At 43.4% G+C, this 12,600-nt stretch overlaps 1 long non-coding RNA gene and 1 pseudogene across 1 annotated transcript; both read right to left on the reverse strand.

The window, feature by feature from the left end:
- Nucleotides 1–496: 496 nt before the first annotated feature.
- On the reverse strand, nt 497–3,393 carry LOC146253591 (zinc finger MYM-type protein 1-like; annotated as a pseudogene).
- Nucleotides 3,394–6,839: 3,446 nt separating this feature from the next.
- Nucleotides 6,840–10,720, reverse strand: LOC146253592 (uncharacterized). The gene is made up of 3 exons (XR_014731843.1): nt 10,385–10,720; nt 8,268–9,334; nt 6,840–7,945 (listed from the first exon to the last, which is right to left on the reverse strand). It is a non-coding gene; the product is annotated as an uncharacterized LOC146253592 (long non-coding RNA).
- Between the last annotated feature and the right edge of the window lie 1,880 nt (nt 10,721–12,600).

Below are 12,600 nucleotides of genomic sequence, written 5' to 3' on the forward strand. Positions count from 1 at the left end.
TCATTATAGACCAAGGTCTTGGCTGTTCAGCAATGTACCAGTGCAACCTCCTCATTTTGTATTTTTTTCATAAAATATGCAGGTTTTCCAGTCATTACTTTGTTTTTTTCAACACCGTCAGAATGTTTTTTTTTTATTTAACAAACATATTTTTGAGTCAACAGCACTGAAGAAACACATTGTAAGCATATTCATTTAAGACAAATAAAACTCCCTCTGACGGTGGTGACTTAAGAACAGGGCCGGATTAACAAATTCTGGGCCCCTGGGCACGAAGACATCATGGGCCCCTCCCACCCCTCCTCCCACCCCTCTCCCAATCAACTTAACCACATATATGTAAAACTATGTCTGTCATGAATTCAATTGATTGTTCAGTAGGCTATAGCAGCCAATGAAAAATGAACAGCACACAATCTATAAATATAATTAAATCATACATACCAGCATGTAATAATAATAAAGATGCCTCTTACCTTAGATCATCTGCCTCTTTCTTGATTTCGTCCTTGAGAATTTAGTCACCAAGTCATCAAAGTCCAGCTCTCTAACAAGTTCGGACTCAATAGCCATCAATGAAAGCGCACTAAGGCGTTTCTGACACATACTTGTTCTGAGTTCGTTTTTTATTCTTGCCATTTGTGAAAACGATCATTCCCCCTCACAATTAGTTACAGGTAGAGTCAAAAAAAGTCTGAGGGCAACAAACACGTTTGGAAAGGTTGATTGTAGGCCGTTTCTCAACAAAATCTGCAGCAGTTTTGAGGGTGATTTATCCTGCTCACCTTCTACAAAGAACTTAAATTGAATGAGCTCGTCTGCAAAGCTCTGATCTTAATCCATTGGGTAAGTAGAGGAAAGTGAATTGGCCCGCTTGCGAATATCACTGGTGTCAGACTCATTGTCATCAAACAGAACTCCAAAGCATTCATTCAGAGGCCTGTATGCATCCAGACGTTGATTGAGACAGCTGAGTAACTGATCAATTATCACGTTGAAAGTGTCAACTTGTGGCTCCCCTCAATTGTGACTTCATGCTCCCTGGTTTCATCGGCAAATGCTTTCCGTTTCCTTATCCGATGAAGGTTGTGCTGATAAGTCTGGCACACATCTTTAACACCCATGGCAGTCTTTTCAAATTCTGAAAACTGATCCCGAAGTGAAGCCACATATGACAGCAAAGACTCAAGTAGTCGCACAGCAGTCTTTAAATCAATGTCGCTTTTCTGCAACAGCTCACTTGTCACCTTGAACCTGTGTAGGACCGCATCCCAGAAATGGGCCATGAAGGCTGTTTCCAAGCGTTCCATTTTGCCACACAACAAAGCTGCCTCGTGTCGTGTATCGGGAGTTTCGTGCATGTCACCTGACAAACTCCCCAAAGCATCCCTTGTTGAGCTGTAGTTCTTCCAAAGTGCTGATGTTGAATCTGCGCGACAGCTCCATCGTGTGCTTGATAGGGATTTCAGAGTCATATTTACGTTGATGTCAGCATTGTGAATAACTTTATTCCACCGGTGAGTTGACGCAGCGCAAAAACTGTACGTGGACTGCAGTATCCCCAAAAAACTTCTAGCCTCTTGGCAGCTGTTCTCAATGGTATTGACACCAACCAAATTCAAGGAATGTGCTGCGCACGGTATGTAATGTATTAGTGGGATTTGTTTTTTTAAATGGGCCTGAAGGCCGTTGTATCGGCTTGACATGTTACTGGCGTTGTCGTATGATTGGCCTCGACAATTAGACAGATCCAAGCCCAGGTCACTGATCATTGCAAGTAGGCTACACTGTAAGCCAGGCTCACCCCAGTATGGCTTTCAATAGGCTCGAATCCAATAAATCGTTCTACAAATTTCCCCTCATTAGTGACAAACCTGAAAATAAAAGTAAGCTGGTCCACATGAGATAAGTCCGGTGTTGAATCCACGATCACGGAAAAATATTTGGCACGCTGTAGCTTGGCTGCAATGACCCGCTTTATTTTCTCCCTCATTAGCGCAATCAATTCCTCGCATATTGTAGAAGACAGATAGGATGTACTGCCTCTACCCTTCTGACCATATTTCTGGATGTGATCAGCCAAAAAGGGATCAAACTGAGAAATCAGCTCTAATATTCCCAAGTAGTTTCCATTGTGCGCTGACCCTAGAAGCTCATCGTCGCCACGGAATGGGAGGCCTCTCTCACTTAAAAACTTGATCATGGAAACAACGCGTCTCAGCACCTCTTTCCAATACTTGCTCTCTCCTTTCAGTTGCTGCACAAGGGATGCATCAGCAGTACCAATTGCTTTACATCGCTGTAATAACGCAAGCGTATTAGTTATATGCTGTAAACTCTTCTCGTGTTCAGTTATGCGATCAGAGTGCTTCTAGTCGCTGAATCCTATGACAAACGCAGTTGTTTTTGTGGACAAAACCTTGCAGGCAAAGCAGTACACATGTCCAGTACTAGGTGAGTAAATCAGCCAATCTCTCGAAACTATTTCTCCGTTCTGTAAGCGGCAAGAAAACAGATCATTTGATAGGGAACGTGTCCTACCCCCAACGTCCCGGCGTGTTGACGCTGGATATTTGGCCGCTCGGTTTTGGAAGGCAGACACCCCGCTTTCAATTAACGTTGTCCGGAGTCGCTCATCTATTGTGCCCCACAAAGACGGGTCATTTATATTTTCATGGGTTGTGCTTGAGCTGGTGGCACCAACCTTTGGGACCGTGTCGCATGTAGCACTGCTGGCTCCAGGTGGTGGTAAGAGACTCTCCGGCGGCTCGGGCTCGCAAGCGGGACTGGTGGTCTCACAATCAGATTCATTGCTGATGACATTAGCAGAGGAGCTAGCAACAGGTGCCTCCTCTGATGTGCAACTAGCAACCTCTTTTTTTTTAAGCTGTCGATTGAAGGCACACTTTGGAGAAGAGCTGCTCCTCTTGCTTCTTTCTCCTTTTTTTGTTTTCGTTTAACGTACCCACTTGCACAAGGAGTGCGTCGATCAATTTTTTGTCAGCCTTTAGGCTCGGGGCCCCTACTGTAAATTAAACCCATCCTCCCTTACCATTGTACCAATCGTAAAGGGTATGTATTCTGGTCGGAAATATTCACACGACTTAATTGGTCAATTTGTCGCGCTTAAACAGTGAGTGTGTAAACATTGGACAGTTGACTTGCTCATTTTAATTTATTTCAGTTACACGACATGTCGTCGGGGGCCCCTGGGCAAATGCCCCGGTTGGCCATATGATAATCCGGCCGTGGGCATGTCTCACGATCCGATGGTCTTGGTGCTGTGACATAGAATGGACGTAAAGCACAGAAGGATGAATAACTGAGCTTCACTCTTGGTTCCAACTTGGTGAACTCCTTGTGGAGGTTCAATACTGTATCACTCAGAATCATTCTATGATGCTTTATTTTCTTGCATGTGATTGTGTCCTGTTTGTCAGTTGTCATTCGTGCTGCATTATGGTAGAAATCATGAACTTTCTGAGTAATTGTTTGAATATATGCAGGTTTTTTGTCAGTAAGCCTCATTTTCCGCAGTGTGTTATATGTTACGCCAAATTGCTTTGTCTGGTGAATTAGCCGATATTTTTCAAGTCAAGTTCTTGTTCGTGTGGGCAGGCTTGTTTTGTTTCAATTCATGAATGAGTGCATTGTGGAACAGCAGAGTTTTCTTAATGGAGGATTTTTTTGAGTTGGCTTCCCCGCAGCAACTGCTCTGTTTTTTTTCTTGGTGATTCTTGTGTTTTTTATTCCTAGCTTGTTCTCGTACCCAACGCTTTTTCATTTAGTTCCTATCCTTTGTTACCTCTTGAAGTTTATTTCTCAAAGCTTTCACCTCTTTAGAGTATCATGCTCTTGTTTTCTATCTTTCCCTTTCTCCTGCTATAGCCTGCCTACTCCAAGCTGGCTTGTGTATGGTCTAATCCACTGGACTGTGTGGGGGAGTTTCTGGGTGATCTGGGCCCTTTCTCTTACCTTTTCTTGATACTTGTTGTCTACGTTTCCGAGCCTTTCTCTGACTTATTTTTTCCCTTTCATTCAAGTCATTTATATTTTTAGCTTCCCTTCCTCCACCCTCTTCTTCTATCTTTGCCATTCTGCTCTGAGGTATTCCTCCTTTAACTCTGCCTCACTGTTTATTTTCTCTCTACGCTTCTTTTGATATTCCCTGTTTCTTCTCCTTTTCTCCTCCACAGATAGCTGCTGCCTTGCCATAACTTACGAAAATACATAAAGTCAAAGTTGAGTGTAATGACTATTAAATTGGGGGGGGGATTACAGTGAAAGTTAGATTTGGTTAAAGGTTGTAATGCCATTTTCAATTGGCTTTAGTCATTGGAGATGCATAGCCTACAAGGGATATTGTACACTATGTAGGTAGGTAGTAAGTGCACTATGTGCATCCCAAATGACGCAGCTATGACACCGAAGGCCTAACAAACACATGTTCGTGAGGCCTTCGGCCTAGTAGCTGCGGCCGAACCACAGCTGTGAGGATATCCACGAACATCCTCTCACTCGTGCTATATTGCTTAAGTGTAGGCCTGAATGGAAGAAATATAGGGGGAATTAAATAAATAAATATAGCTGCAAGCAGCGATGCGGGTTCCTCCTCAAAATGGCAAAATGTTATAAAAATGTACAATGAAGAAGCAAAACAATTTCATGTTTGGCCAACAACGATAGGCTGAATGGGGATTTGAACTCATGAGCGTAAGGTTACAAGTCAGTCTCTCTATCCGCTCTGCTACACACCAACTGTTGGGAACCATGAGTGATGTCTGAGAAGTCTTGTGCAGTTGTCCCACGTTGGCAACAAATCAAACTAAACCTACTATATTCAACCGTGTTGGTTAAACAGTACTAACTAGTTCATTCACTGTGTTAATGAAATGCACTGCTTCAGGACAAGCTCTCCCAGCTGAACGTGCCTGATTCCACCTGCAGGTGGATCACAGACTTCCTGTCTGACAGGAAGCAGTGCGTTAAGCTGGGAACACAAGTCTCTGATTCCCGGTCCATCAGCACTGGATCTCCCCAGGGCTGCGTCCTTTCTCCTCTACTCTTCTCCCTGTACACCAACAGCTGCACCTCCAGTCATCCGTCCGGGAAACTCCTGAAGTTTGCGTACGACACCACCCTCATTGGGCTCATCTCTGGTGGAGACGAGTCTGATTATAGGTGGGAAGCAGACAACCTGGTGACCTGGTGCAGCCAGTACAACCTAGAGCTCAATGCTCTCAAGACAGTGGAGATGGTTGTGGACTTCAGGAAGAACACAGCCCCACTCACCCCCATCACCCTGTGTGACTCCCCAGTCAACACTGTGGAGTCCTTCCGCTTCCTGGGCACTATCCTCTCCTAGGACCTCAAGTGGGAACTGAACATTAGCTCCCTCACCAAGAAAGCACAACAGAGGATGTACTTCCTGTGGCAGCTGAAGAAATTCAACCTGCCAAAGACAATGATGTTGCACTTCTACACAGCCATCATTGAGTCCATCCTCACTTCCTCCATCACCACCTGGTACGCTGCTGCCACTGCCAAGGACAACAGCAGGCTGCAGCGTATCATCCGCACCGCAGAGAAGGTGATTGGCTGCAATCTGCCTTCCCTCGAGGACCTGCACACCTCGAGGACCGTGAGACGGGCGAAGAAGATTGTGGCTGACTCCTCCCACCCTGGACATTCCCTGTTTCAGTCCCTCCCCTCTGGCAGAAGGCTGTGGTCCATCAGGACCAAAACCTCACGCCATACAAACAGTTTCTTCCCTTCCGCTGTTGGCCTCCTCAACAAGGCCAAAGCTCACACTGACTGAATGTCCTTAAAAACGTTTTACTATTTGCACTACACTCAACTCCTGTAATATTTGTATTTTCTATTGTATTTTCTATTGTAAATTGGCAACTTATATTCTTTCCAAGCTTTTGTATCCTTAGTATAGTTAGACCACATATTTAAATGTAAGATTCCTATATGTTTACTGTATGCACCTTCCTGCCAAAGCAAATCCCTTGTCTGTGCAAACTTTCATGGTGAATAAATCCCATTCTGATTCTGATTCTGCACTCCACGGCTACAAGCTAGCTAACGCTATACACGAGTCATTAACTTAATCATGCAAGCCCAGGTAACGAAACAATTGAGACCCATTCCCTTTTGACTACAATACCTCTGCTGTTAAGACCGTTTAAGAAATGTTGCAACAGGCTACAGTCTGAATCACGGATATAGCTGTATGACATAAGTTACAATCAGGGGGTAAATTGGGGTTTGATATATCGGGGGGCTCTGTGGTTTCTGGGTTTCGATGGCACATGTGTATGCAAAGCCTACTAAACAGGTATCCTACTCAGTTTAATGACTAACGCAGACTACCTAATTCACTACACTTCAAATACATTTGTATAGTACTACTATGTGCCTCTTTCAATTATATCTTTAACATATGAAACGTTGAGATTGTATCATCTTGCGAAAAATACATGAAAAACTGAACATAACAACAGCTAGGCTAGGCTAGCTCATAAAGTTCAGTTCTCGTTCTCGCCAAACAACGGTTAGGTTCTACTGAAATTATTACCAAACTTAACTTTACGCTAGTAGCCTAACAAACTCATTCACTGTTGACTATATATATATATATATATATATATAAGATATTTAAGTTGTATGCATAATTTGTGATGACTTACTTTGATTTAGTAGTTGCTTCTCTTAGATGCTTGTTTGCCTTCGTACCTCGTGGCAGAAAATAACCAGGCTTCACACCTGTTTTTAGATCACTTAATGATTTAATCATAGACATTCTTTATTATGTCTATGGATTTAATGGCCAGACATGGTAAAACAACAAAACTTTATTATTCATCAAATGCATACATTACATTTTTCTTTGGCATGTGGCAGCACAGTAAGAAAAAAGGCAGTAAACACATAACTGACAGCACACAAGCCTATAATACCAACAGTAGACTACATAGTAAATGGCAAACCAAAAGGGTAGACAAGCAACAAGTGAAATCAACGATCAATTGTGTTGACTTTCTATAGAGCAAGCAAATCATGACTTTTATAGTTGTTAATTACGAAAGGCAATTCACCTTTATATTAACTATAAAATAAACAATTAAACTAAACATTTAAGTAAATTGCATACCTTTGAAAAGACTGACTTATTGTCTGTTCTAAACAAGAAAAGTTAATCTTTCCATCAATCAAGCTGTTGTAGTGAATATATATAATTTAGTGACTTTCTAGAAAGTTTCTGAGAAAACTGTAGCCTTGTGTTTTGATACTTTGTGCTAATAATATGAACAAGACACTGATGTGTGCAGGTGGCTACAGCTGTATCTCCATGTATAAAAACCCTGTCTCTGGAGAATGTTTCATCAGATGCCGACAGACTACCCAATGTACGCTGTGTGTCAGGTCCTTTCTGCAAAAAGCTATATTCAATAAATACTTACTACATTCTAGCAGCTTTGGGTGTATTCATTCTCAAATGTCCACCGCAATTGTCAATACCCCTGAACCATAGCAACTACCATGTAAAAGGAAAACTTGCCAGTTAAATGAAAAAAAGAGCCAGATTTAGCTATTGTGTAGGAATCCCCTCAGAATGAAACATTACCGTTACTATTTTGACTATACAGCTAGTCATACTGTGGTGTACCTGGACACCTGTTTAACTAAATAAATAATCAGTATCACAAAGATTTGAGGCAATGTGGACATTTACATAAATACACCCCTTTCAGCCATTTTGTATTGTACTGTCTGTCTCTGGAGGGCTGGCAGGCAGTGGCAAGCAGAGCCTGCAGGCAGGCAGAGCAGGCCAGCTGGATGAAGCCATCCTGGGGTCAGGGTTGAAGAGAAGCTGTCCAGCTAGAGAGGGGTAGTCCAGCAAGGGGTCTGTCTTGCTCACAGCATCCTCTGTTGCATCCTGGATAGATAGATCTTTATTTGTCATTGTCACAGGTACAACGAAATTAAAGTGCTTCCAGTCAGTGCAACATTCATTGGCCTAAAAATCAATCAAAGGATCAAATTACTAAAGTACTAAAATTACTAAAATAAACAACAATAACTAATAAATCGTAGCTAATAAATATACCTGAGCCAGTACCATAAACAACACACCCATGTCATACATCCACAGTCATCACATAAAACATAACATGAAATTGTGCACGTTATTATTTGGCAGCATTGACAGTGGTTATTGCAGTTGGATAAAAACTGTGTTTGAGTCTGTTTGTCCTTACCTTGATTGATCTGTACCGTCTGCCTGATGGCAACATTTCAAGCAGGGAGTGCCCAGGATGTGAAGTGTCTTTTATGATGTTCTGGGCTCTTTTGAGACAACGGGATCTGTGTAGGTCTCCCAGTGCGGGGAGAGGACAGCCAACAATCTTTTGAGCGGTGTTGATGACCCTCTGGAGCATTTTCCTCTGAGCCACTGTACAGCTGGTATACCAAATGCCTATGCCGTATGTGAGTATACTTTCAATGGAGGCTTGGTAAAAGAACACCAGCAGTCTTTGTGTGATGTTACTCCTCAATTCCTGAGTATTCTCAGGAAGGACAGTCTCTGTTGGGCCTTTTTCAGCAGCTCAGAGGTGTCCACACTCCAGGATAGGCTGCCCTGTATGTGGACCCCCAGGAAGCAAAAGTCTGCCACCCTCTCCACACTGATCCGGCTGATGGTCAATGGTGTGATCTCAGTCTTCTTTCTCCTGTAGTCTATTAAGAGTTATTTTGTCTTTGCAGTGTTAAGGAGAAGGTTGTTGGCCGTGCTCCAATTCGACAGCCGCTCCACTTCTTCTCTGTAGGCGGGCTCATCCCCCCCAGAGATAAACCCCGCCACTGTGGTGTCATCTGCAAACTTTACAATGGTGTTACTGTGATGGACAGGGGTGCAGTCGTGTGTGTAGAGGAAGTAGAGAAGGGGACTGAGCACACAGCCCCGGGGGGAGCCAGTGCTGAGGCTAATGGCTGTGGATGTGTGATGGCCCACTCTGACTGTCTGCGGCCAGAGAGGAAGCCGCTGATCCACCTGCATGTGGTATAAGGGAGCCCGAGGTCCCCCAGCTTAATCACTAGCTTGTGTGGGAGGATGGTGTTGAATGCAGAGCTGTAATCCACAAAGAGCATTTGCACATAGCTCCCCTGCTGCTCCAGGTGTTACAGAGTGGCATGGAGTGCTGCCGCCACTGCGTCTCCTGTGGATCTGTTCGCTCTGTAGGCAAATTGGTGGGGATGAAGGCTTCGGGGCATCCTCTGTTACACTCCATATTTTTGGTTGAGCAGGCCTCTGCATGACCCTCCAGACCTGTACAAGTGAAGAAAAGATCCATGTCAGTTGTGAAAAATTAAGCTTTTTACATCTACACTTGACATAAACTACAGTTTTGACTGTGAAATGCAATGGCATTACTTGAACTTAAATCCAAACGTGTTGAACTGATGGAGACCCGGCCATGCAAAGTCACTCCAAACATTTGGCTCGATTCCAGGCTCTGGCAAGAGTATTTAGCTCTAAACTGGTCAATATACACATCTGACCAAAGACCACCAACTCGCCCTTTGCCTGTTAACAGTGATTCTGACTGTCAGAGACGTTTAAATACGCTGACCGAGTGAAACTAGCCTGGCTAACGTAGGTCGCTTTCTCAGGAAAATGACAAATTAAATAGGCTTGTTTTGAAAGATCCTATATTTTGGCTATCTTCAGCAGACTCTTGTCTACAAAAAGCAGCCCTCCCTGACGTTTTAGGACTAGAATTTAGTGAATTACGATATTGTTTACACTGCCAGTGACTGAGTGAGCGAGCCGAGTCTGTCACTGAGGCTAAGTCAAAACAACGTACCCCCGGGACGCAGTCTCACTTTCCACAAATCACAAAAATAATCGGAGCATCTGGCTAAAAGCATAATTCCCACATCTCCTAAAGGCTGCCCTCCTCGATATTTGTGGTGTCGACCGAACTGTGAAATGGTGAACTTATGAACATGACGCGACCAAAACATGGCTGCAGCGTAAGCCTATGCGGTCTCCCTGGCGCATAGGCTTAATACAAAGACTTTCACGAGCCAAATCAAAATTCTGAGCCGACAGGTCTGTGGGGAATTGCTTGGTCTCCTAAAAGCTGCCCTCCTCTAGCTTTTTGATGAATTCGCCGAGATGCTAACCTACATGATTCAGTACTGTAATTACACAGAGGGAAAAGGCTAGCTACTTTTCGAGTTCGGTTTTCCGTCACTTCAAACTCACGATCTAAAGGTCTCAAAGTGCTCAAACCTTCACAATAATTTAAGAGTAGTGTACTTTCACGAACCCAATCAGTGATTCTAGCTTAAAATGTGTAAAAATAAGTCTTACCGAACGTGGCTGCCTCAGACACGGCTTTCAGGTGATTCCAGTTGAAAACAACAATGGCCGCCAAAAAATAATTTATATTCGTAACGGCGAGCTGCGATTGGAAGCGAAATGAAGGTGAGGGTGGGGCTTGGTCAGCACACCATTTCCAGAAAGGATGTGTGTGCGTCCAACCCAGTCTCATATGGAAGGCCTAGTGGGCAAGTATTAAGACGCCCCGTGTGCTAACCACGCGTAATTAACGCCGACTTGGCATGCAAAGCCGTCTCAACCACGCGTAAAAAACGCAGACTTCCATACAAAGTCGGCGTCTTTTTCGCCTCGAATTGACGCGTGTCAAGCGACACGTTGCCATTTACACACGTAAATTACGTCTCAAACTTTGAGACGTGTCAAAAGCACGCGTCTAAAAAAACGCGTGCTTTGAACGTGTCACGTGACACGTTGCCATTTACACACGTAAATTGCGTCTCAAATTTTGAGACGTGTCAAGCAAACCACACGAAATTAACGCCTGGTTTGGCACAATCAGCGTCTGGTTTTCCAAAATTAAAGTCTGCTTGCTTGAATCTCCGATGGGAAATTATGACAACAATTGTAACATCTAATACGTAAGTGAAGTAGGTCTAGGGATGCTCGTGCGAGCAACTATGAAATGCAATGTGGGTTAGCTAGTTAGCTATTAGTATGAAGTTGGTGGTCACACTTGCAATACTTGAAAGGGGTGCAGACTAGAGACAAATAAATGCAGTAATATCAGGCTGGCTGGTTGTCTGGCTTGGAGCTTTGTGAACTTTCCTTGCACTGCGATTGCGTTGCCTCAGTATTGTGCGCGATTTGGTTTCACTGCCAACATTCCTTAATGTAAGAGGCAATGTGCAAACTCAGTTGGTGGCAAAATACAATTGTTGTTACTATTCATGTCAAGTGTATTTTATTGTCATTTTTAATTACTTATGGTTGTACAAACAAAACAGAGTTTCCCCAGGACCATGATGCCATATTAAAAAACATGACAGTAAGGTACCAGGGTCAACGTATATGTAGCCAACAGTGACAGGGCAGTATGTATACTGACAGGAAAGTATGTACAGTGACAGGACAGTATGTACACTGACAGGACAGTATGTACAGTGACAGGACAGTATGTACAGTGATTGGAGGTAGCAGTTATGAAGTGATAGGTTCTCGTGCCAATATATTGTGATGCCAATTTGTTGAGCAGTCATTTTTCTTGTATAGACTTAGAAAAGTGAAATACACACGGTGAGATAAATAAAGGTTTATCGGCTGTCCTTCACATTCACACACTGTTGTATTTATACTTAACAGATCATCTATGATGTCCCAAAGGCCCAACTCATTTCAGGTCAACTTATGGCAGCAACCTTCACTGTTCACTGTGCAACCAGTCCAAACCAAGCTGCTGCTGGGCCAAGGGATGATTGTAATGGCACACTGGGACTTGTAGATGACCTGAAATAAATATTTGTCTTTCTGCTGTTTAAGATGTAGGCCTACTGCTTTTAACTTGAGTTGAACGCTGTTAAACACTGCCACGGTCAACAAACATTAGCCATGGCTCTACTTCAGAAAGGATACTGTTCACAGCTGTATGAGTCAATAGGACATTACCATTACCTGAATGACTTGTAGTGACCGGGAGGCTATGCCTGTTGTGATGATAGTATAAACCATGTTAGATTGTTGCCTTTATGTGCACTGTTTGGGTCTCCTTTCTCTGTCTTCTGTTGCTGTGTCTTTGGTTCTGTTGCAGGTTGGCAGGCAGGTAGAGGAGCTGTGATTGCTGCAGGGGCACAGCTGTGACCTGTGCCTTGGTCCTTAATAAGCTGTGCCCTAACAAGCTGGGTCTCTCCATTACTAGCATTTCTATCGGCAGAAAATGCGTCTATATCACACGCAGAACTTCAACAACTCTTTATCCATTTACGTCATCATCCAGACTCGGATTTTACGGAGATTCACAATATCGAAGCTTCCAAATGTATCTTTGAAACGTTTTTGTGGTGGAATTTTCACTTCAAACACCTTTAAATAACAAACAGTATTTTTTTTTGTTGCCACCAACGCCAAGCAGCCAAAAAAATAGCCTATGGGCACACACAGGCAATATAAACTGTAGCCTATACAGGCCAGGTTCTTGCCAGCTATGGAAGAGTGGGCTGTGGAGATTTTTTTATGTCTTCTGATTGAACTCT

Source organism: Hypomesus nipponensis, chromosome 17, assembly GCF_054491055.1.
Source record: "Hypomesus nipponensis isolate SF chromosome 17, ASM5449105v1, whole genome shotgun sequence".
Taxonomy (NCBI): domain Eukaryota; kingdom Metazoa; phylum Chordata; class Actinopteri; order Osmeriformes; family Osmeridae; genus Hypomesus; species Hypomesus nipponensis.